At 36.2% G+C, this 26865-nt stretch overlaps 1 long non-coding RNA gene across 1 annotated transcript in view; it reads left to right on the top strand.

Annotated features, from left to right (window-relative positions):
* The first annotated feature begins 1443 nt into the window (after window positions 1–1443).
* The window catches only part of LOC141419661 (uncharacterized), a 100751-nt gene continuing 75329 nt past the window's right edge, over window positions 1444–26865 (top strand). The window contains exons 1-2 of the long non-coding RNA XR_012444283.1: window positions 1444–1618; window positions 12813–12956. This is a non-coding gene — a long non-coding RNA (uncharacterized lncRNA). The remainder of the gene's footprint in view (window positions 1619–12812; window positions 12957–26865) is intronic.

The raw sequence follows: 26865 nt of genomic DNA, 5'->3' as shown, positions 1-26865 counted from the left end.
CAGGCTAAGCTTCCCTAAAAGTTAGTTGGAAGAACCCATCATTCCTCTGAATTCTTTACTCTGAAACTCAGAGTCTTTATACCAACTAGAGAGGTGGGCATTCTTGGAGGGTTTTTTTCTTTTTGGTGGTTCTGGGGCTTGAACAATTATTCTTCATATATAATGGGACATCATTCTGCTATCACCCCTTTCATCACAGGACCAACAGTATCATGGTAGCCAAAACTGTAAGATTATTTCTTCCAAGACACATGAAAAAAATCTTTACCTCTGCCATTCAAACCTAAACAAACCTGTACAGCATTAAAGGTCATTCAATCATAATGGCATCTTAAACTTATAGGTTTAACTTTTTATATCAGTTATATTGGCACACTACTGTATGACAAACCATGTCAAAATTAATAGGCATATAAAATATTACATTGCATACTTTAAATATATACACTAAAAATAAATAATTCACTGGCTTTAAACAATAGCTATTTATTATTTTGCAGGAGTACCTGGATAAGCAGGATGGTTTTTCTAAGAGAGGGAGAAAGGTGGGGAGTGAGTATGCATGATGTTTTCAAAACATATTTTTAAATGATTTTTGCAAAAATATTCTATCATAGTAATGACTCATACTAGAAAATGATGGCAGTGGAATTAATCATGTGAACACAAATTTACCCAAATTTGCTACAAGGATAAATAACAATAAACAACAAGATTAAGAAAACTTCCTAGAAGTTAAGAGATACAGGAAAAGATACCAGCTAAACATCTTATAAATTCAAAATCTTATTAAAGACATCAAGATGTATAATGGAGAATAGATTATTAGTGTTATGAAGAAAGACGCTGTATTCATGATAAAAGAGGTCAGTGAGTTGGTGTGAGCCAAGTTTTCCACTAAAACCAACTGGACATATGGTAAATGATGACTCATCCCATGGTTCTTAAATAATCACAATTCTATGAGCACCTGGAATGGTTTTCAAATAACTGAAAAATAATCCTATGGTATCAACGTTCTAAAATATTTATCTTTTTAAAGCTGACATGAAAGGGAATAGTACTGCTGGCTTTGCAGACCTCAGCCCAGGGTCAATAATACCATCAGCTCTGTAAAAACTTTGCTGCAAGGTTGAGCTGACAGCCCTGCTGACAGCCTGGTTAGCTGAACTTCCTGTGTAGCTAGAGTTGCAGCAGGAGAAATAGTACAGCACCAGCCCACAAGCTGGCAATAAAAGAGAGCTGGTGGTTTTTCTCAAAAGTCTCTACCTGCAGCAAGAACGCAGTGAGAACGGAGGTGACAAAACCAGCTAAGAAGCAGAATCTCTGAATACGTACTCCAGGGACCAATGAACTTTGGAGGGAGGGGGAATAAAGGGAGAAACCCAAAGAACAGTAAAAGGGGAAACCCAAAGCATTTCAGTGACTACCGGTTTCCGGGTCCCTCTGCTTGACTCTCTGAGCAGCCTTTACTTTCGCTTTGTGCCAGTGAAGACTTCTTGTAATTCCACCAGTGTTCCCTGCTTTAAGTCCTTAAAGTCAGGCGAACAAGAATCCACAGTAGCCGACCTCGAACCTATGCAACAGAAGTCTAGAGGAGAATATTTAAAAGAAATTAGTAAGTAACATATCATCCTGTTATAGTCCTAGGGCCCATTGACTTGCCACTATTAAAGATATTAAAACTAGGATGACTATATGTCTTGGTTTCTTCGAATTGTCAATTTGTACATACTGTAGACCAAATTATAAATTTTCCCTCTTATTCTCAAAAGTGTCCAGCTTGGAAAATAAACTAGGACCCATATTTAAATAACACTAACATTTCTACAAAGGTAACTTACTTTTATACAATTTGCAGAATTTTTAGTTTTGTCAATACATTTTTAGTGTTTTCTACCAGCCAGATTTGGAGTCTTATTTTAGGCCCAAGTTATAGCACAGACCTATCAGTTTATATTTGAAATGTGTGTAGCTTTTCAAAGAGCTTCCATCTAGCACCTAATTTTACCTTTTGTAACTTCGCAAGAATCACATCAGATTGTGATGTAGGCATATGTACAAGGTTTTTGTAGGACTTGCTTTCACTTAATAGGGACAGATCTGTAAAGCAAGGTCTCTATAATTTTGTTATTTCCTTGAAGAAACTAGAAGGCAGAAGTGTTGTCTATGTCATACGTTAACCCATTCAATCCTAGTTAGACTACTGTAATCTAGTTGCTTCCTTCTTCCTTTCTGAGTCATTGAAAAGCTGTTCCCAGGTGGAGAATAGTTCTGTTTAAGTGCAGTTGAGACATCGCACGTGTGGCTATTTAAAAGGAAGATGCTTTATAACACACGTCTTATAATTACTTTCTATAACATGTTTTATGGAGTTTTACACAGAGAAAGAAAGCCCAGCAGCTCTGTTTCTGAGCTCCTGCTAAGGCTCCATTTGAGATCTGTGATTGCAATTTTATTTGTTTACAGGTTTGGGTTTCTTGTAGGCTTTAATTGAAAAAAAAGTTTGAAAACTAGAAATATTGTCCAAACTGCTTATTTCACAGGTAAGAAAACAAGTTCAGTAAGCTCTCCTGCCTTCCAAAGAGCATGTAAATATCGTTTTTCAGTTTTGGGTCTCCAGCAAAATCCAACAGAAAACCAATTCCTCCCAATACTAGTTGAAGTCTCTAGTTAAGCACTTAATTTTTATTATTAACTTGACCTGAATTTTTTTGACAGAACTGTATCAGTCTTTGGTAATAAAATAATATCTGCCATTTATATTGGAATGATTCTTAAAGGGAGATACCACTTTCACCTACCTGGTTAAGTTAATTATGCAAAACAGCATTTCTTTTAAAAACTGTTTATCTTTGGGGGCATAACAGAGTTCAATCAAATGCCACATCTTTTTATTTCTTATTTTCTTATTCCCTTTTACTTGGGAGAAGTCTCAAAGGAAATATGGCCTTGTGTAGCCTCTTTGACTATCTTGACTTCCAGTAGGGAAAAACTGTTATTTGTTACCATGGCAACCTTATTTTCCCAGCGCTCCCTGCTGCACCTCATTTGCACTAAATACGAACGAACAGTCATTATTATTCAATGAAGATTTTGACAAAGCTCTTTTCTTTTTAATAGTTTTCAATATTCCTTGAAGCCTTCCTTTCTACAAAGTGAGATGGCTAAGAGAGACTACATTGAGTTTTCCTGAGACAAAGTCATCTTTGCCACCTATTTACCAAACAAGTATAGGGCAAGAGTATAACCTATAATATCTCTATCTTCTAGGCACTCATCATTTCTACTATGAATAGACCTTTATTTAACCAAAAGTTCAGGTGATATTTCTGATACTTGGGAATTTACCATTTCTTCAAATTCTCTCACATCTCTATATGTACTGAAAGATAACTATTATACCAAGATTCTTTTCATTAAAATGACAAAGAACTTTTTGAAGTGGGTTGCACAATGAAGCTTTTAAATAAACGGTATCAATAACAACAGAGATGGAGTAAATTTCAAATGGGTCTTGATCCAGAATACATTCTATTCCTTTCTTATGCTGTGCCTCTCCTAGTATCTACTTATTTCTAAGGTTAATTTTCCTTATTGACACACACAGACACCCTATGACTTCTAGGAACTCTATGCTTTCTTGTTTGTGTCTGGCACAAAATGAATTTATCTTATGTAGCTTATAAAAAGAATCTGGATTCATATTTTCTTAACTGAATTTGATCCTTTACCCAAATCCTAAATCAAATACTGTGGCAAGAGAGATGGAATATGCTGACTGACTGGAGTCACTCATAGTGGGGGGATGAAATGGGAGATGGGGGAAGGTTCCCATGAAGCACATGGAGGCCAGGCATAAGTATCTGAACACAATCAAGGTGATTTTAACTAACATCAAAGTATTGGTGGTCAATGTGTCTGAACAGCAAATATCCACTAGAACCCCAGAGCAAATATCCTAGAATATATTGTTTTTGAGCTTCTCTCTACAACACACATATGCCATCATTGTACCATGAGTTAAAGTGTTGCCTTGGATTTTTGTATGTGTGGTATTAATAAAAGAAATCTCTGAGGGATGTTTGAGTAATGTCATCAGCAATTATTTGGCAGAGTATATATCACGTTATTCAGCATCCCTCTTGGAACCTTCTATATCCAGGGCCAAAAACTATTACTGTCAAAGATTAGATACCAAATATTTTAGGCTTTGTGGACCAAAAGGTATCTATTCCAAATACAGTGCCACTGGTACAAAAATGTGGTGTTAGACACTAAGTAATCAAATCAGTCTGGCTAGGTTCTAATTAAAATTTATTTATAAGAACAGGACTAGGCTGGTCCGTGGGCTATAGTTTGCTGACCTCTGCTTTATATAATCAACTCTTTCTAAAATGAAGTGAAAAGAAATTTTGATGTCTTTTTAAAAAGGTGTACTTTTCTTTTTATCTGGCAGTGAAAACTTTAGAACTCATCCTGTTTTGCTCCTTGCTGCCAGGAGGCTCAGAGCTAAATTTAGTGCTCCCCTTTAATAAGTACTACTTCTCATTTTCTTTGGCATATAAATCTGTTTCCTACTTTATGGTTTCATAGCTCTTCTTAGGACATAACTTTCTTATTCTGTGTGTATTTTAATATTGTGAAGTCTTCAGATCACTTTTAATATGTATGAAGTACAAATTATATAGACAGGCCCTAATCTCAGTCTCCTTCAAACCCATTATACAAATGAGCAAACTGAAACCCAGATATGAACACAATCATAAAGCAAAGTAGTGCTAGGGCCTTGACTATCACCTTGATCTCTTGTGTAAAGAGAAATACAAATTAATAAATGTCCAGAACTGTCATATAGCAATAATGATATTTGTTCTTAGTTCTACCTTAGGTAACACACCACCAGCACTCAACTACTTCTCTTCTTTCTTCTCTAATCTCTGATGTCTATTTTCCTTCTTCTCCTTCTGTCTCTGAGTTGTCTCACAGCCTGTATTCTTATAGGCTCATTTCAAATCCTGATTTTCACCTATGTGGTCAAAGTCCCTTTGACCTGCTTCTTCTATTTCAGTTCTATAAAGATTCTGTTGCTTTTTATAATTTCTTTCTGCCCCTATAGTTATTGCTTCTATGTCTTATTCCATGAGTCCTCCCTGGCCTGTGCTCCTACTTTTATCTCTGATTTACTGTAATCCTTCAAATGTCATTTTTTTCCTTGCCTTTGATTTTGATCTATGACTATCAGCATAATCTTTTCTGTTCTTTGTTTCAACAGCTCCAGTCCAGGAGCCATATTTTTTAATAGCCTTAGACTAAAGAACTATAAGAAGTAGTCTGAAAAATTGGCCCTTAGTTGCTTTGGAAGACAAAGTGCTAGGGAGAAGAGAGAATAACTAAAGAAAGGAGTAAATCAAACAAACGCATTCATGTTGTTGTGTACTGGGTTTAGTTCATTAGCTTCTCCTCACTACCATGTCAGTTGGAAACTATATAAACCTCTCAAAAAGACAACTGCAAGCCTATAAAACACTAGGCATTAATGTACAGCTAGAAGAGATTTAATAGAAAAACTCATCATATTCTCCCCATACTAGACTCTATGAAATTATCCAAAAAATAATTACAGAGAAAACAAAGCACTTTAATTTATCTTTAGAGATTATTATTGGAATGTTCTTCAATTCTATGACTTGGAGTTTTTCACCAGAAGTCTTTTATTTTGGTTTTAAAAATAACTGGAGTCAGATATTTCTCTTTAATGTTAAAATTTTCCAAAAGACTAAGCATTTTCAAGTACAAATTTCATTAGGGACTGAACAAGAAACTGAGCACATATTTCACTGAAATTTTTTCCTTCCCACTGAGACTAAAGGATAAATTAGGTTAAAAACAAACACTTAGGAAAGCGAGTAGCTTGAAAGATGCACTCTGAAGCTTTACTCAAAAAGTTAAGGCAATTATTTGGTTGAATTTATTAAAATGGAGCAATATTGATGTGGAATCCTACATATACATAATACCAATGACTTATGGCATCAGAAAAACAAGGTACTACAAAAAGATTTCTTTATATTTGAATGAAAGCCTTAGAATAGTTATCATCATCAGAAAAATCAGTTTTCAATTGTTTGTTAGTTTCATTTTGAATCATATATGGACACAGAGGAGTATACTTTTTAGGGATAAGCTCACTAACAATTCTATTTTGACCCTGACTATCTGTGCATATACACACCACATTTGAGCAAAGTAAAACTGATACCTTTAATTTTTGATTCATAAGAATTTAAAATTAAAAGTAATCCAGTTAAAGGAAATCAGATTTCAAAATTTTCTAGTCCAATTACAATATAACTCAAATTAAAAAATAAATGTAGTTCTTGGAAACACTTCTGATACATGAACAAATATTGATATTATAGTTTGGCTTATTAGTAATTTTAGTCCTATCAAGTATTTGAGATCACATTTGCAAATTGCTTACAAGTTTTTCCTAAAAAATAAAGTCATGATATGACTAGGTTTATTACTGACTCTCTTGAGAAGAGAAATATAAATTTGTTTTTCTTACCCTAATTTTTATAATTAACACATGTTAATTGCACAAATTAATGGTATTTACAGTGATATTTCCATATATGCACACATCATGCATTGATTATGTCAAAATGGAAATTTCAAAGAGGTGAGTTGATAAACTCGAATTCAATACACATTGAACTATGACTAAACCAATATTACACAAATATTTCTCAACTCTTCATCCAACTTAAAACCCACTCAAAGATACATTTACAAATACTATTACTGCATAAAATAATGAATTTCTGATATTGGAGGTAAGAGTTTTTGAAAGAAAGAATTTCCTGAGAGATTATGTTAGAAGATATGAAATAAATTCCAAGTAGCTTTATGTTGTATTATCATAACATCAAAAACTCTCTCCTCTAAGGTCAGATGTGGTGGCTCAATTCTGATTGGGAGGGTTGCTGTTAGAGGCCAGTAGAGGACGTGGGAGGATTTTGTGAAGCACCTATTTCAACTAATGGCTAGGCAAGGTGGTATGCGCCTGACATCTCAGCAATGCAGGAAAGCACAAATAGGAGGATTGCAGTCCAGGCCTGCATAGGCATTGAGTCAGACCCTATCTCAAAAATAACTAGCTTGAGTTATGGTAGCTTGAGTGGTAGAGTACCAGCCTAGCAAGTGCAAGTGAATTCAACCCCCAGCACCACTAAAACTAAAACAAAAAGTTTTCTATTTTATATTTGTTAAACTTTCTGTCTTCAAAGTTGTCAGTGATCCAGGGAAAATTACCTGAATTAATTTTTTTTCCTGTTTCATCCATAGTACAAAGTCTGGGAAATTACTAAAAACAATTCTGTTTCCATCTTAAGATAATTACTAGCATCTGATCGTGATTTGTGTGTTTTTCTTATTTTTTTAGCAGTAGTGGGATTTGAACTCAGGGCCTTGTGAAGCAAGTGCTCTACCACTTGATACACACCTCCAAATTGTGACTTGTGCTTTAGAAGAGGGAAAGAAACTCCTAAAATAGACATGTGAACTAATTTTACTTATAAAACTCTGATACCTAATGTGTGGGGTTTTCCATAATAACTGGTTGTCCAATATTCCTGGCACCAATGGGGTACCCTACAATTCAATTCAATTCTGGCGCTACTTGTAGTGGATACAAACACCACAAGTTGAGGGCTCAGTACCATAAGATGGTCTTCATTTCAGATATAGCCAGTCAACCAACTGGCTATAAATTAGGAGTTCCCATGAACTTCTCAAATTCAAAAATTTGCTTAGAATGGCTTACAAAACTTGGGAAGGCACTTTACTTACTATTACTGGCTCATTATAAAGGATACGATTTAGAAACAGCCAAATGGAAAAGACACATAGGACAAGTATAAAGGGAGGCTTGCCCTCCATGCACCTTCATGTGTCCACCCACCAAGAAGCTCTCCAAACCTCATCCCTTAGAATATTTTGTGCAGGTTTCATTACTTAGGCATAATTAAATCATAGGCTGTGGGCAAAGTTCGGGGTAGGAGCTAAAAGTTCCAACCCTGTAATCATACCTTGGTCTTTCTGGCAACCAGACCCCATCGTGAAGCTATCTGGGGATTCACCAAGAGTGGCCTCATTAGAACAAAGGATATTCTTATCATCCAGGAAATTTCAAGGAATTTAGAAGTTCTGTGTCAGAACTAAGAGCAAAGACCAAAATTAGAAAAGAAGATGCTCCTGATAGTCCTAAACTCAGGAAATTCTAAAGCTTCTGAAAGCTCCATGTCAATAACCAAGAATAAAGATTAAATTAATTTTTTTATTATATCACACCATCTGAATACATTTGAAAACAAATTTAAGTGCTTTGTTTCAGTTTTGTAGTTGGATACATAACAAGTCAGAAGTGACATTTTAATGAGTATTTTAGTAATGAACCAAAGACCTAGAAGGATCTTCTTACAAGTTAATGGATCATGGTGTTCAACCTTTCATGTCTATTTGAATAGTAATTGAGATGTTCTTACTTTTCTTGTAGATTTAATAAAACTATAAACAGAGGATGAGATTCTGGGAAAATCATATGAAAAATCCATGGTACCTTCAATCCAATTTTTCTCTCTGACAAAGCACTAAAGTATTTTTATTCTTTTTAAACACTTCAGATATTTACTCATATACTTTCAAGTATCCCCATTTATTTATATATCCTATAATAGAATACAAGTTGTCCAGATAACAGTTACATATTCCAAAGCTGCACTCCACTATTTTTGAAGTCTCATGAAACATTGTTTCCTTTCACAATATTTTTGAAAAATAATAGGGGCAGAAAATGTCACCTTGAAGTTCACTCCCTAGTTTCCTGATGGATGTGCTTTTTCTCCATGTGAAAAATATTCCCCTTCTCTTTCTTCTCTCTTCCTAAAATTTCTCTTCCCACTCCATCTCCCTGTTAATAGGACACTTCTGTAATTGTAAAGAGGAATGACTAAGCCTAGTGAACCAGGAGCTGCCAGCTGTTTCTCAAAGGGTAGGACTGTCAAGGGAAAGAAAAGAGCAACATCCTTCCCTTTCACATTCCCTCTACGATTTAAGTGCTTCCTCTTTTTAATTTCCCTGACCAGATGAAATAGTAGATAGTACTTCTTTTCTGCTTCTGTTGCCTGGTGATTTTACTTCAGTTGAGGCCAAAGAAAAGAATGCCCAGGTTATTAATCTAGTCCAGGGATCAGCAAGTCTTCTTTCTAATGATGATGTATGATAAGTATGAGTTAAAAGGAAATCTTCTCCTTTGTGCTTTATTAACTATGATTCATTTTTTATACTTACCAAAGTTAGACAAACTTAGAAATTTATCAATATTTTTACTTCCTATGATCACCTCTTCCTTTTAACTAACGTGAAATTCATTTAAAAATAATTAACTGTTGGAAATTGGCTACAAATATGTTATGTGCTCTAAGCCTAAATTTCAGTTCAATTATATCTTCAAATGCAAGATTCTTTTTAAAGACACATGCCTCCAGGACATGTCTGAAACGATATTGAACATTATTCTAAAAGTCTACCCGTATACAAATTCCACGAGGAAAGACCATTCACATCTCATTCACTGTTATATTCCCAGTGTCTATCACTGCTCAGGCTCTTGATGTATAACTCTTAAATGAATAAATGTCTTTCTCCATTAAGACATGAAAAATCATTCCAAATAATTAATGTTTGTTTTTGCAATCTCACTTTTCAGAACTTAGCAAAGAACTTACTTAAATACAAGTAACATTCTATATTAAAGTATGGAGAGGACATTCACAAGGGATCCTATGTGATTAAGTTATTATTATAAATGATGTTGTGACAAGAAGATACTACTGTCCCATTGAAATCACAACCTACATCAGGAAATTAGTGCACAATAGTTGCTCAACTGAGTTGTTCTTTGCTTATTTATTACTGGTACCGTATGTTTGGACTATATCTACCTTTTACTTCATTGTAGGGGTAGAGCACTGTTAGTTCTCTGATTTCAATGAATGTTTGGTACTGGGAACATATTCGTAAGGGGCTTACTAGTCAGTCATTGTGAGGGGTAAATCATGTATAATTATTGCCATAAATATTTACTGAGCACCATTTATGTGTGGGATAATGTAGCAGGTCTATTGAATTCACCTAATGATTAGGAAAGAAACAGATTAGTCATCAAAGTAAGCAAAGAGAAATTCAATTTAACCACAGCACAAACCACTCCACCTTCTTCAAAGAATGCATTTTGGAGTATCTATTCAAATGTGTCCTATAATAATTCAAAAACCTATACAAAGGGGAAAAATGGAAAAAAATCTACCAAATTTTGGCTATTATTCAGTTGGAGTATACAAGCATGTTTGTGTAATGTAGTAGCTACCTTTAATTATACATAAGTTTAAAGTAACCATCATTCTTTTATTTTAGCTCTTTTGTTCCTTCCTAAGTCTTTGATGTGACCATATCTTAGAATTACTTCCTGTCTTTTTAGGAAACATACAGCTTCCTGGCTGAGAGATAAGTTACTAGTTCTCATTGCTGGCTCATTTTGATTAGTTTCGTTGCCCTCCTCACGTTTTTACCAGTTTCAGTTCCAGTTGTCCGTTGTCTCAAATTCAAAGGAGCTTCCTTCATACATTATTGCATTATTAGGTCTAGCATGAGATTTGCTCAGTCTCAACTCTAAAAATGGCTTGCCTTTTAAACTTCTGCTGTCCGAATCAGGGACACTTCATAGGAGTGTGGTCACAGCGAATAAAACACACTTGATGAGCCTCATGCTATTGCCATCTTGAAATTCTCAATTTTTATCTTTCAACTTATGTTTTGTAAGTAAAGTCCAATGGAACTAAGGCACATGAATATGAGTAAAAAGGATACATAGGAAAAAGAAAAAAAATAAGCTTTACATTTCAGTACCTTTGGGATACCTTCTGTGAGCTTGTTGAACAAGAGACCCTACACATTCATTTTGAATGGGGCTCCACAAATGATGTAGCCAATCTTTCTCTGAGAAAAAATATCTGCAAATGATATCCAAAGCATAATTTATGAAAAAGAAAATTTCAGAGAACCTAATTTTCAAAACTGCATTTTGAAAATCCTCAAAAGTTCTGCTATAGTGAATCTTTATGATAAATACTGTACCTATCTAGTAGAGCAATTTAATTATTGCAGGCTGTATTAATTACTATAATAAACTCTACTCCAATAAGACTCTAGGTAGACAAGTCTTCCAGCCTCAGGCCTCTCCTCATTAAACTGCAATTAGCATGATAAATAGGGAGTGTGATTTTGCTGAAGCCAGTATTAGCCCTACTTTTTCATGAGGTGACAGGGGAAGCCATCAGAGACAAGAATTGGACATTTAAATAATAAGGAAAATGGTAGGGTTTGCTGTGTCTAACCATTAGGCTGAGACATCTGTGTGCAAGTATACCTTACACATTTCACTATAAATGATAAATAAGCACCAATGTTAATATCAGTGAAAACAACCTGGTTACTAAACACAGTCTGTCCTTATGAGGTCATAGCTAAAGATGACTATAATTTTTTAAAAACACCTTACTAAATAAGATGGCTGCATTCTTACTCAGGTGCTGAGGCATTTCACATGTGCCACTGCTATGGCTCCAAGGGCATTGTGTATTACATGTACTAACATTTACTTAATTTTAAATGCATCCCTTAAGAAGGTGGCTTTGGTATATATGGATTTATTGAAAATTATAACAAAAACAGCTTATAAAATTTGATTTTAATCTGTGAAGACATGCTATACTCCAGCAATCAAATTACAGGAGAATCTTTGTATCCTTGCAGTATACTCATTTTTAACCTGAGTTTCTTTAAATGAGGTTCTCTTCCTCTATATAAAATATTCCCTAAGACAAGATATGCTGAAAATTGCCATTTCAATAGGTGAATTCTCAGGGGAAGGATACTATACACAAAATACCCTATCACATTCTCCTAACAGTTTAGATTCTTTTAAAAGAAGTGTCATCAACTATTTGATTTTACTTTGTCAACTCTATAAAGTTTGCTTACTTTGTCTTCTCTGTTCTTATCCAAATACTCTATCACTACATGTAGAGGGCTGTCGTATGGGCTTAGTTGCACTAATTCACCATTAAAGGTTATTCCAGATATGATAAAAACTAGAAATTACTATATTATTCAGATTGCTGTGCTCTTTAATATAAAAAACTAAAGCTAGAAATTACTATATTATTCAGATTGTTGTGCTCTTTAATATAAAAAACTAAAGCAGAGTGTTATAGACTGAAATCTTCTGAAAATGACCCCAAGTATGCAAGCCAGTCCTGGTATGTATTTCTGAGAGCTATACCCACTTACAAGCTGTCTACCAATGTCTGTATTTGTAAGAGGCATCTAAGTCATTTTTAACCTTTATTATTCCAGTGTTAAAAAGTAAGATTGAGTCTTGAAAAATGATGGCTAAGGTGGGGAATCAGATCTCCTAAGCTCCTGACTTCAGAAACCTTCTGGAAATGCAGGAGCCACACTTGGGTAACTCCAATTGCTTCTGCCAAAACAATAACCACCACCACATTAGATGCAGATAAAATTCAAAAACTGTCCCATAAATCAGCCTTTAATTGCACCTAACAGCCACAAAAATCCTGCCCTGCACTGACAGCAAGGCATGTCCAGCTCCACCCCTGGGAAAAAAGATCCCGGCCACTTCTCTTATCTTTTTTTCCCTTTCTTTTCATTCTTCTCCCAACAAGCAGAAGACAGAGCTTCAATCAGAATCAAATCCTGCTACATTCTGGATCCCTTGCCCATAGAAAGCCTCCCTACGCCAAGCTGAACAAGACCATTTCTCCCCAACAGCTGGCTACAAAGCTGCCTGTGTGAAACTGCAGAAGATACAGGTGAGCATCTCACATCACATGCAGCTCCCCTACCTATCCCTCCATCCCCCCACACTCCCCCCACCCTGGGAAAATAATACAGCAGAAGCCTCTGAGCAGACAGAACTCCCCCCCAAGCAAAACTGAAAGCCATAAATATCAAACTGTAATCTAACACCAACATTGGAGGGGGGTGCAAAGCTGAATTCACCCTGGAGAATGGGGGAGGGCTAAAGAGCCAATCTCTCACTGTTGAACTGCCAGGGGCATGGCAAGGAACTGAGCTCTCAGTGCCAAACTCTCAGTGACACACCATAAAGCAGCAAAGGCTATGAGCGGAGGAAGGCTAACAAGCCAACTGCCTAGAGGAGCCACTGGCACCCAGCAGAGATCAGGAGAGGCATAAAGGCTAAGAGAGGGAAACTAACCTCCCATAGCAGGGCAGGAGGTGGATCCTAGAGCCAATATCTGGGACAGAGGGCAGCACTCAAAACTGAATTGCCCCACCTTGCTGGGGGAGGAGCTCACCAATCAGACCTGCAGCTGAAGAACACCCCAGTTGCCACCTGCTGAAAACAGCTCTGACCACCCTGCATGAGGTGTCAATCTTATCTCACCTCAAAACTCCATCTAACCTTGTGGACAGAAAGTCCATCTACAACTCACAAGCCAGTTAACCTGGTGAGTCCACATCAGAGCTTCCACTTGAACACCAATACCAGGATTGGACACCTAAGAAAAAACTCCAGAACTTTTATTGATAGACTGAACTGAACCAGGTTCCTGAACCTGGTGTTCTTTTTTTTAAATTGTATATCTTTGTTTTTCTTCCTTCTTTTTCTTTTTTATTCCTGTATTATTAACACCATCATCACTATTCTTTTATCCCCATTCACATCCTCTTCACTCTCTCTCCTTCTCCTGTACAATCCATTGTTCTCCCTCCCAACTACTCTTTCTGACCCTTCTCATCCACTCTTTCCCTCCCATTCTCCCCAAACCTGTCACCATACTTCCTACACATTCACTACCTGCTAACTAGCCTACTCTACCAACTGCACACAACCACAGCCCCCTGCAATCGCTGACATAAATACCCTCCACTACAACAAGAGAAATACACCCAAACACACACAAGGGCCACAAAATTCACCAACCCCCATAACTCTCAACCCACCAACCCACTCATTTTCCAAATGCCCATTTTTTAGGGCAATCTTTACCAATTCCCTCTAATCTATAACTAGCCTAATAACCATTACCCCCTCCCAAGTCTGACTGTTATAGATATTATCATCAAGGGGTTTTCTATAGAATACATTAACAACTGGTCCAGCACTGAACCTGTGAACTTGTTAATGCTAAATTACACCCCAGACCAGGGTCAGATAGAGCACATCAACCTAGCTAATAACCAAGTCAGCCACAAAACAAAAATTACATCAGGGAAAGAAATCAGGCAATCAAATCCACCAATTAGCATACCAAAAATAAAGTGGCATAGCACCAAGTGGAGCGATGGGAAGAAGAAGAAGGGATGGAAACCACTCTTCTCAAAAAAATAATTCAACACAGAATCCAGTGGGAAATGAAGAAAATGGATACCCACTCCCTGATCGATAAAACAATGATAAATGTAACTAAGGAACTCAGCTATGCCCACAAAATAACCCTCAAAGCAAAAGTCTGGGAAGAAATCTCTGAGAAATTCATGGAAAAGATATTAGACATGGCCAACCAGAATGTACAAGATGTACTCAATAAATTTCAAGACACCAAAAACAAAGAACATAAGATGACACAGAAACAAATAAGGGAACTTAGAGAGGACCTCAACAAACACCAAAGGGAAACAAAGGACACTATAAAAACAGAGATACATGAATTAAAGAGGACCACACAAATTATAAAAGAAGAGTTGATCACAGATATGGAGAACCTCAGAAGAAAGAATCAAACGGAAATTCTGGAAATTAAAAGTCCCTATAGTCAAACAAAAAGCACAATGGAAGGCCATGCCAGCAGACCAGAACAAGTAGAAGACAGAATCTCAGAGCTCAAAGATAAAACAGAAATTAAAGAAAAAATAGAAGAAATTTTAGTCAAACAATTCAAGAGCTATGAAAGGAATATGCAAGAACTCAGTGACTTCATCAAAAGACCAAACCTGAGAATCATGGGCATTGAAGAAGGAGAAGAGATGTAAACCAAAGAGATATATAACATACTCAAAAAAATAATAACAGAAAATTTCCCAAATTTTGAGGAAGATTTGCTCATTCAGATACAAGAAACCTCCAGGACACCAAACAGACTTAACCAAAATAGAACCTCCCCATGGCATATTATCATCAAAACAACAAGCATAGAGAGCAGAGAAAGAATAGTGAAGGCTGTAAGAGAGAAAAAACAAATAACATATAAAGGTAACCTCATCAAATAACAGCAGATTTCTCAGTGCAAACCTTAAAAGCAAGAAGGGCATGAAGTGAGGTATTTCAGACACTGAATGAAAATAACTTCAACCCTAGGATACTCTACCCAGCAAAACTATCATTCAAAGTTGACAGAGCAATAAAACTCTTTTACAATAAACAGAAACTAATATGAACACCAAGCCATCACTACAGAAGATTCTACAAGGAATTTTACACACAGAAGATGAAAGCAAACAAAACCATGACAGGATGGGAAGCATCAAACCATAGGAGAAGAAGAGACAAGCAATCAGAGAGTAGCATTAATTTGACTGCACACAATCAAATCCTTAAACAACAAAAACAACTAAATGGCAGGAATCACCACATACATAACAATATTATCACTGAATGTTAATGGACTCAACTCCCCTATCAAAAGACACCATTTGGCAAATTGGATTAAAAAGGAAGATCCGATGATCTGTTGTTTATAAGAGAACCATCTTACTGACAGAAATAAACACTGGCTTACAGTGAAAGGTTGGAAGGAGATTTACCAAACCAATGGCCTGTGAAAACAGGCAGGAGTAGCAATACTTTTATCAGACAAAGTAGACTTCAAACTTACATTGGTCAAACAAGATAAAGAAGGACACCTCATACTAATAAAAGGTGCAATACATCAAAAGGAAATGACAATTATCAACCTATATGCACCCAATGTCAGTGCACCCAGTTTCACCAAACATACACTAAAGGACTTAAAAGCACATATAAACTCCAACATGGTGATAGTGGGAGACTTTAGTACCCCTGTATCACCAATAGATAGGTCATCCAAACAAAAAATCAACAAAGAAATCCTAGAACTAAATGACACCATAGCTCAAATGGACCAAATTGATGTCTACTGAATATTTCATCCAACTACAACACAATATACATTCTTCTCAGCAGTCCATGGAACTTTCCCCAAAATAGATCATATCCTAGGACAAAAAGCAAGCCTCAGCAAATATAAGAAAATAGAAATAATTCTCAGCATTATACCTGATCACAATGCATTAAAACTAGAACTCAACAATAAAAAAAACAGCAGAAAATACATGACTAATTGGAGGCTGAATAATACATTGCTCAACTATCAGTGGGTCATAGCAGAAATAAAAGAAGAAATAAAAAGGTTCCTGGAAGCTAATGAAAATCAAAACACAACTACCAGAACCTATGGGACACAGCAAAGACAGTCCTAAGAGGAAAGTTTATAGCCATGAGTGCATATATTAAAAGGACAGAAATGTCTCAAATAAATGACCTGACCTAATGCTACATCTCAAACTCCTAGAAAAGCAAGAGCAAGCAAAACCCAAAACAAGCAGAAGGACAGAAATAATTTTAAAAAGGGCCGAAATTAACAAAACAAAAAGCTGGTTCTTTGAAAAAATAAAAAGATTGAAGCCCCTGGCAAATCTGACTAAAATGAGCAAAATCAGAAATGAAAAAGGGGAGATAATAACAAATACCATGGATATTCAGGGAATCATCAGAGACTACTTTGAGAACCTATATTCTAATAAATTGGAAAACCTTGAAGAAATGGACAAATTTCTACATACTCACAACCATCCAAAACTGAACCAAGAAGATATTAACCACCTAAACAGATATATAACATGTAATGAAATTGAAGCAGCAATTAAGAATCTCCCAGAAAAGAAAAGTCCAGGACCTGAGAGATTCTCAGCTGAATTCTACCAGATCTTCAAAGAAGAACTAATACCAACACTCATTAAATTTTTCCATGAAATAGAAAGGGATGGAACACTGCCCAACTCATTCTATGAAGCAAGTATTACACTCCTCCCAAAAGCAGACAAGGACACATCCAGAAAGGAGAAATACAGGCCAATCTTCTTAATGAACATTGATGCAAAAATCCTCAAAAAAATAATGGCAAACCAAATTCAACAACATATCAGAAAGATCTTTCTGGTAACCACGACCAAGTAGGCTTCATCCCAGGAATTCAGGGAAGGTTCAACATATGCAAATCAATAAATGCAATACAGCACACTAATAGAAGCAAAGACAAAAACCACACAATCATCTAAATATATGCAGAAAAAGCCTTTGATAAGATCCAACACCACTTCATGATAAAAGCTCTAAGAACACTAGGAATAGAAGGAATGTACCTCAACATTATAAAGGCTTTATATGACAAACCTATAGCCAACATCATACCTGGAATTCCTAGCCAGAGCAGTAAGGCAAGAAGAAGAAATAAAAGGAATATAAATAGGTAAAGAAACTCTCAAAATATCCTTATTTGCAGACTGTATGTTCCTATACCTTAAAGACCCAAAAAGCTACCCAAAAACTCTTAGATATCATAAACAGCTATAGCAAGGTGGCAGGAAAAAAAATCAACTTACAAAAATCATTAGCTTTTCTATACACCAACAATGAACAAACTGAAAAGGAATATATGGACAATTCCATTCACAATAGCCTCAAAAAATCAAATACCTAGGAGTAAACTTAACAAAGGATGTGAATGACCTCTACAAGGAGAACTACAAACCCCCAAAGAAAGAGATCGAGGAAGACGACAGAAGGTGGAAAGATCTCCCATGCTCATGGATTGGTAGAATCAACATAGTAAAAATGGCTATACTACCAAAAGCAATCTTCATGTTCAGTGCAATACCCATCAGAATTCCAATGACATTCATTACAGAGGTTGAAAAATCTACCCTAAGGTTCATTTGGAAACACAAAATACCACAAATAGCTAAGGCAATACTGAGCAAATAGAGCAACACTGGAGGTATCACAATACTCGACTTAAAACTATACCACAGAGCCATAACAATAAAAACAGCATGGTACTGGCACAAAAACAGACATGAAGACCAGTGGAACAGAATACAAGACCCAGATATGAAACCACACAGCTATGCCCAGCTCATTTTTGACAAATGCACCAAAAACATATGATGGAGAAAAGACAGCCTCTTCAACAAATGTTTCTGGGAAAAGTGGTTATCTGCCTGCAGAAAACTGAACCTAGATCCATGTTTATCACCCTGTACTAGTATCAACTCAAAATGGATCAACGACCTTAATATCGGACCCAAAACTCCGAAGTTAATACAGGAAAGAGCAGGGAATACTCTGGAAGCAATAAGTATAGGCAAGGACTTCCTCAACAGAACCCCAGCAGCTCAGCAACTAAGAGAAAGGATGGATGAATGGGACTTCATAAAACTAAAAAGCTTCTGCACAACAAAAGAAATGGTCTCTAAACTGAAGAGACCACCCACAGAGTTAGAGAAAATATTTGCCAGCTATACATCAGACAAAGGACTGATAACCAGAATATATAGGGAACTCAAAAAACTAAACTCTCCCCAAATCAATGAACCAATAAAGAAGTGGGGAACTGAATTAAACAGAACTTTTTCTAAGGAAGTAATCTAAATGGCAAAAAAGAACACATTTTTTCACCATCTCTGGCCATAAAGGAAATGTAAATCAAAACCACACTAAGATTCCACCTCACACCTGTTAGAATGGCTATCATCAAAAACACCACGAACAACAAATGCTGGCGAAGATGCAGGGAAAAACAAACCCTCATACACTGCTGGTGGGAATGTAAGCTAGTACAACCATTATGGAAAACATTATTGAGGCTCCTTAATAAACTAAATATAGATCTGTGATATGGTACAGCAATACCACTCCTAGGGATATATCTGAAGGAATGTGACTCAAGTTATAACAAAAGCACCTACACACCCATGTTTATTGCAGCACTATTTACAATATCCAAACTATGGAAACAATCAAGATGCCCCACAACTGACAAATGGATCAAAAAAATGTGGTATTTATACACTATGGAATTTCATTCAGCCACAAAGAATGAAATTTTATCATTCACAAGTAAATGAATGGAACTAGAGAACATCATCTTAAGCAAAGTTAGCCAGGCTCAGAAGGCCAAAAATCGCATGTTCTCCCTCATATGTGGACTATAGACCCCAAACAAATGCAGTAATATTATTGGACATGGGTCACACACTAAGGGGAGAACACACATGGGAGAAATAGGGAAAAGAAAGGAAACCTAAAACTTAAATGTGGTTGATGTGCTCCCTGTTGAGGAGCGAGTAAAGTAAGCTTAAATTGGCAGAGGCCACTATGGGAAGAGGACCAAGAAGTAGTGAAGAGGTCTGGTAGAAACGAACCAATGTGGGTTGTAATACACATGTGCATGGAAGCAATGCCAGGAATCTCTCTGTATAGCTATCTTTATCCCAAACTAGCAAAAATACTGTCTTTTTTATTATCTCTTATGTTTTCTCTTCTGCAAAATGAAAGAAGAAAAGGGTGGAAAAGGTTCAGCCTGGAAATGAGGGATTGGGGGTTGGTGGAAGGATTGAGGGGAGATGACACAAACAATGTATACACATGAAAGTAAATGTAAAAATGATAAAATAAAAGGAGAAAGAGAAAAAAGTAAAATTGATCTTGACTGCCATCTTTCCCAAAACTTGCATCCAATTTTTATTAACAAATCCTGTTAATTTTACCTCTGCAACATCTACCAAATTCTTTTTATTCACTCCCACAGTCATAGTGGGCACTTATCTCTATAGGTTTTGTTTTAGACTTATTAATGTGCTTTTTGAAGAATCAAAAATGGTAAACCCCAGTGCTGTTATTATTTTTGATAATTCTTTCACCACATCATTACTTTGCTCTAGGGGATGTTTAAAAATTTTAATTAGATACAACTTCAAAATTAATGTACATGTTTAACTGTATCAGTACAAATTTTATAAGTTACTATCACTGTAATATTTTAAATTATCAAATTTGTATTAATGTTATCAATTAATATCTTTGAGCCTCAACTCCAAAAATAGCAAAAAAAAAAAAAAAGATAAGAATAAGATGTTGTCTACTATTCTATAACACAGAGTAATTGCTTTATGTCAGGCATTCTAGTAAAGACTTTAAATTTATCGTTCAAATAATCCTTAAAAACACCAACAAAGTAGGCTAGAAATCATGTGCACTCATATTGTCTTGAGATCCAGTCTTGCCTGTGTAGCCCAGGCTGGCCTGGAACTCCTGATTCTCCTGCCTCAGCCTCCTCAGTGCTGGGATTACAGGTTTGTGCCACCACATACAGGTCTCAAGTGCACATTTCAACTATACTTATTCTTCTACACCTGAAGAGAATTGGTGCCTATTTGCTGAGTTGAAGTGTCAGAACATGTGTTGAAAACTTGCAACTTCAGGTGCCAAATATCTCTAATTACATGCATCCTCAAATTTTTCTAGATAGACCTTATTACTTCCTATCTCATTAGCATTAGTAAAGCAACATTCATGGCAAACTGCCTTTTCAGTGTGCCTTTAGTCCATGAATTTTCAACCATGCCTGCCTTCTGGTACCCAGCAACAGGGTTAAAAAATACTAGGGTGGAGGGACAGTGTCAGACACATACTGCATCTCATCCTCCAAGAGTTTTATTCTAAGTGGAAAAATTGGAACTTTGGAAAATTTCCTTCTGCTACTTGTTCCTCTGCAATCTCCATAAGAGTGATGAATCTGCATGCTGTATAGAAGGCTCAAGAGTGGAATTTTCTCCCCCTCCCTCTGGCTTTTCAAGTGATTTTTACTTAGTTTTTGAATATGTCAGAAAACAATTCAAACAGAAAAACACTGAATATACTTACTGATGTTTCAGTTGGGCATCAAGTGTGTCATGCCTATCCATGTTCTACTAACATCTTCAAACTGCTTGTAATTATATTTCATTAGGGGACAACACTCACTATTGGCTCAAGCACAAATGCACTGGCAAAGCAAATGGATGGAAAGCAAGTCTGACCTTAATTGGTTGCTAGCCTCCCTTCTTAACCTTGACTAGATTCTTGGGGGAGCCCCAGCAAGAAGCCATATTCTACATTTAATTATCTCTCATGCTTTTCCCCTCTATAAGAACACTGAACTGCTTGTAGTTTTTCTAATATGCCAAGCTACTTTACATCTTTGCCTATGCACAAACTGTTTCCTTTGTTAAGAGTATTTTTCACACCCTTATCCACCTGGCAGTTAGAGATATTTAAAAACCTAGTATAGATGATTTCCTTGTTAATGTACTCCCTCCTGGAAAGTTAATCACATTCTCAGTGATTAGCTTGTATTTATATACTACTATTACTATATTTATAACACTGGTTATAATGTCCTTTCTTTGTATTTACATTTCTATTTCAGAGTGGAGCCCATTCCTAGCACAATTTTCTGGCACTTAGTGGATTCAAAATTTACAAAAAAAAATTGTGTTTGAATATTTGCTTAAAAGTATTAAATCGCACCAATTTTAGGTCAATTTTCCTATGCTGGACAAATATAACCATTTTCAATGCAGAGGCACTATTTTCCCTTAACTTACTCCACCCACTAGAACTAAAGTACGTACAATGTCCAAGAGGACTGGATGGGTAATTACTCTTGTCAGATGCTTTCAATCAGCATCAAAATTGGGCCCTTTATAACACATATTCATGTAAAGTACAACTCTAGTCAAACCTATCTATCTCTCTAAACATTCCCACCCCTCAAACATTCTTTTCTCTAATGTTATGTCAAAAATCATCATGACTAATAGTCAACATGTCCACTCTACTCAAAGGAACTTTGGAAGAATTTTTTATCATTCTTTTAGAATTCTATAGGATATAAAACATTTCCAAAGAAACTGCCTTGCTTCATTGAAAACTTAGAGGGAAAGGTGTCTATCACATCTATGAAAATTGTCTTTCGTATTTTCATCATTATTTCATAATATATAAAGCACTTTATTAAATTACCTTATTTCAATCAACACAAAATTACTCTTTTCATTTTTAATTCATTCTTCCATTTTCTTTACCTACCTCATAATTTGTGATGACTTATAACAATTGAGAGACAATAACTTGATAATGTGGTATGCCTCCTCCCATTCTCAGGAAGACAGCAACCTTCCACAGACTTTGGTAAAACAGGTTTGTAAGACAAAGAATTTCAATTAATATAGAATCCCCTTTTCCATACTTGATTTAAAATGTTCCCCTTCAAAAGGGAAAATTACCCTTGGAAATTCATATGTCCAGAAGAAGAAACACTTGATAGGCCATATTTAAAATAAAGGATGTTCTTTTTTCTACATATTTCAGTTTCCAATCCGTCCTCCTCCTTTCTTTTCTTTCTCATTACAGGAGGGGAAGTTACTTGCTCATGCCCTAGAAATAAACATTATTCATATAAGAGGTCAGAATGAGCAGGAGTGTGAAAAAATAAATCAGAGAAAAGCAAGCTGATACAGGAGATAGGTGAGAGACGAAAACTATGTTGACTTTTGGTTGTGGTGAACATCAAACCTTGTGACTATGAAGTACATTTTTGTAATTCTGTAAAGTCTCTCTAGATGCAAAATAATCAAGCAAATTTCTCAAGAATGATGTAGAATATCTACTTAAGAGATAAGATTTATCTTTATAAAGTGGGAAGGCTGCCATTATGTCCATGATTAAAAAGTACTTCCTGTTTTAAAAACAGATGTTATTTTAAGAGGAATTAAAATCCTGATTCATCTTTATATCATGAACAAACTATTATTTATAGGAGGAGGAAAGATGGTCCCTCATAATTTCCTAATCAGTTTCACACAGGAATGTTTCTACTATACAAAATTGCATTTTAGAAAGGCAATTTGAATAAAGTTGAAAATCTGTCATGTCATAGCTGCTGTGACTCTCAAATCAGCAACCACCCTTGGAGGAGAGTGCTAAGTGAGAGCCCCCTTCTCTTCTCTTTCCCATCCTCTTCCATTTTTACTTTTCGGAAGCTAACAGATAGCAAATATACACATATCAGAGCAACCACAAATGACAGACTGGAATTAAGATGAGCTTCATTTGCCAAGGAAAATTTTTTAAATCATTCCTCTCTCCTCTTCCCCTCCTCATCCTTCTCCTCCTCCTCCTCTTCCTATGCGGGACTATAGTAGGTAAGTCTAGAAAATAATTTTGTTTTTTGATTTCAGAAATAATTTTATAGTGGCATACTGCCACTTTTCCAAAAATGACACAAATATCCTAAAATAAAGTCATCAATTTTACCTCTTCTATTTGTCTTTCATGATGAATTTTATAATTTAGCTCAATATTCCACTAGAATTATTGTCAACTTCTTAAATTTATAAATCGCCAAGAAGAAGATATACCACTAAATAGCAAAAGTTTAAAAGGTATATCTAAGTATCTAACAAATGCATATAAACTTATTCTGACTCACTAGTTATTACAAATAAGCAAATTAAAAACACAAGAAATTATCATGATATACACAATTATTTTATTTTATTTATTTTTTGGTGATACTGGGGTATGAACTCAGGGACTCACACTTGCTAGGGAGGCACTCAAACCGCTTGAGCCACTGTGCCAGCCCTCCCAATTGTTTTAAAATGGGAGCAATACTAAATATTACAAGGATATGAATCAAGTAAGACTTTCAAATACTTTTGGTAGGATTGTAAATGGATCAAGCTACTTTGTAAACTGACACTTTGTCAGTGTTCAGGCAGGTGGAACACAAGCATATCTGACTATATTTCCAGTTGAAATATGTGCAAAAATTCATGTATAGGAGAGTAAATAGCAGATTTCTTCATAAGAACCCCAAACTAAAATCAACCCAAATGTTCATCTGCTGAGTGCACAAATAATTGTTATAGGAGAGAATAATGAAATATTAAATAGAAATGAAAATTAATAATATAATGCTATACAGGGTCATATATAAGAAATTCACAAAGTCAACTTACAAAAATCATTAGCTTTTCTATACACCAACAAGGAACGAACTGAGAAAGAATATATGGAAACAATTCCATTTACAATAGCCTCAAAGAAAATCAAATACCTAGGAGTAAACTTAACAAAGGATGTGAATGACCTCTACAAGGAGAACTACAAACCCCTGAAGAAAGAGATCTAGGAAGACTACAGAAGGTGGAGAGATCTCCCGTGCTCATGGATTGGTAGAATCAAAATAGTAAAAATGGCTATATTACCAAAAGCATTCTACATGTTTAATGCAATTCCCATCAAAATCCCAATGACATTCATCACAAAGATTGAATAATCTACCTTAAAGTTCATTTGGAAACAGAAGAGACCTCGAATAGCCAAGGCAATACTCAGCAAAAAGAGCAATGCTGGAGGTATTACAAAGCAATAGCAATAAAAACAGCATGGTACTGGCACAAAAACAGACATGAAGACCAGTGGAATAGAACAGAGGACCTGGATATGAGTCCATACAGTTATGCTCAGCTTATTTTTGACAAAGATGCCAAAAATATACTATGGAGAAAAGATAGCCTCTTCAACAAGTGTTGTTGGGAAAAGTGGTTATCTGCCTGCAGAAAACTGAACCTACATCCATGTTTATTACCCTGTACTAGTATCAACTCAAAATGGATCAAGGACTTTAATATCGGACCCAAAACTCCGAAGTTAATACAGGAAAGAGCAGGGAATACTCTGGAAGCAATAAGTATAGGCAAGGACTTCCTCAACAGAACCCCAGCAGCTCAGCTACTAAGAGAAAGGATGGACGAATGGGACTTCATAAAACTAAAAAGCTTCTGCACAACAAAAGAAATGGTCTCTCAACTGAAGAGACCACCCACAGAGTTAGAGAAAATATTTGCCAGCTATACATCAGACAAAGGACTGATAACCAGGGAATATACAGGGAACTCAAAAAACTAAACTCTCCCAAAATCAATGAACCAATAAAGAAATGGACAACTGAACTAAACAGATCTTTTTCAAAAGAAGAAATTCAAATGGACAAAAAAACACTTGAAAAAATGCTCACTATCTCTGGCCATAAAGGAAATACAAATCAAACCACACTAAGATTCCACCTCACCCCTGTTAGAATAACTATCATCAAAAACACCACCACCAACAGGTGTTGGCAAGGATGTGGGGGAAAAGGAACCCTTGCACACTGCTGGTGGGAATGCAAGCTAGTGCCACCAGTCTGGAAAACAATATGGAGGCTACTTAAAAAAACTAAACATAGATCTGCCATATGATCCTGAAATCCCACTCCTAGGGATATACCCAAAGGAATGCAATTCATGTTAGGAATCACAGGTCCAGAGGCACGTGCACACCCACGTTTATTGCAGTGCTATTCACAATAACCAAGTTATGGAAACAACCATGATGCTCCACTACTGATGAATGGATTAAGAAAATGTGTTATTCATATACAATGGAGTTTTACTCAGCCATGAAGAAGAATGAAATCTTATCATTTGCAAGTAAATGGATGGAACTGGAGAACATCATTCTGGGTGAGGTTAGCCAGGCTCAGAAGACCAAAAATTGTATGTTCTCCCTCATATGTGGACTTTAGATCTAGGGCAAATGCAGCAATGTTCTTTTTTTTTTCTTTTATTATTCATATGTGCATACAAGGCTTGGGTCATTTCTCCCCCCGCCCCTATCCCCTCCCTTACCACCCACTCCGCCCCCTCCCTCTCCCCCCACTCAATACCCAGCAGAAACTATTTTGCCCTTATTTCTAATTTTGTTGTAGAGAGAGTATAAGCAATAATAGGAAGGAACAAGGGTTTTTGCTGGTTGAGATAAGGATAGCTATACAGGGCATTGACTCACATTGATTTCCTGTGCGTGGGTGTTACCTTCTAGGTTAATTCTTTTTGATCTAACCTTTTCTCTAGTTCCTGTTCCCCTTTTCCTATTGGCCTCAGTTGCTTTAAGGTATCTGCTTTAGTTTCTCTGCGTTAAGGGCAACAAATGCTAGCTAATTTTTTAGGTGTCTTACCTATCCTCACCCCTCCCTTGTGTGCTCTCGCTTTTATCATGTGCTCATAGTCCAATCCCCTTGTTGTGTTTGCCCTTGATCTGATGTCCACATATGAGGGAGAACATACGATTTTTGGTTTTTTGAGCCAGGCTAACCTCACTCAGAATGATGTTCTCCAATTCCATCCATTTACCAGCAAATGATAACATTTTGTTCTTCTTCATGGCTGCATAAAATTCCATTGTATATAAATACCACATTTTCTTAATCCATTCGTCAGTGCTGGGGCATCTTGGCTGTTTCCATAACTTGGCTATTGTGAATAGTGCCGCAATAAACATGGATGTGCAGGTGCCTCTGGAGTAACAGTCTTTTGGGTATCTCCCCAAGAGTGGTATTGCTGGATCAAATGGTAGATCGATGTCCAGCTTTTTAAGTAGCCTCCAAATTTTTTTCCAGAGTGGTTGTACTAGTTTACATTCCCACCAACAGTGTAAGAGGGTTCCTTTTTCCCCGCATCCTCGCCAACACCTGTTGTTGGTGGTGTGCAGCAATGTTCTTTAACTTGGGTCACACACTAAGGGGAGAG

Source organism: Castor canadensis, chromosome X (assembly GCF_047511655.1).
Source record: "Castor canadensis chromosome X, mCasCan1.hap1v2, whole genome shotgun sequence".
Taxonomy (NCBI): domain Eukaryota; kingdom Metazoa; phylum Chordata; class Mammalia; order Rodentia; family Castoridae; genus Castor; species Castor canadensis.
This window is presented reverse-complemented; position numbering and strand designations above follow the sequence as displayed.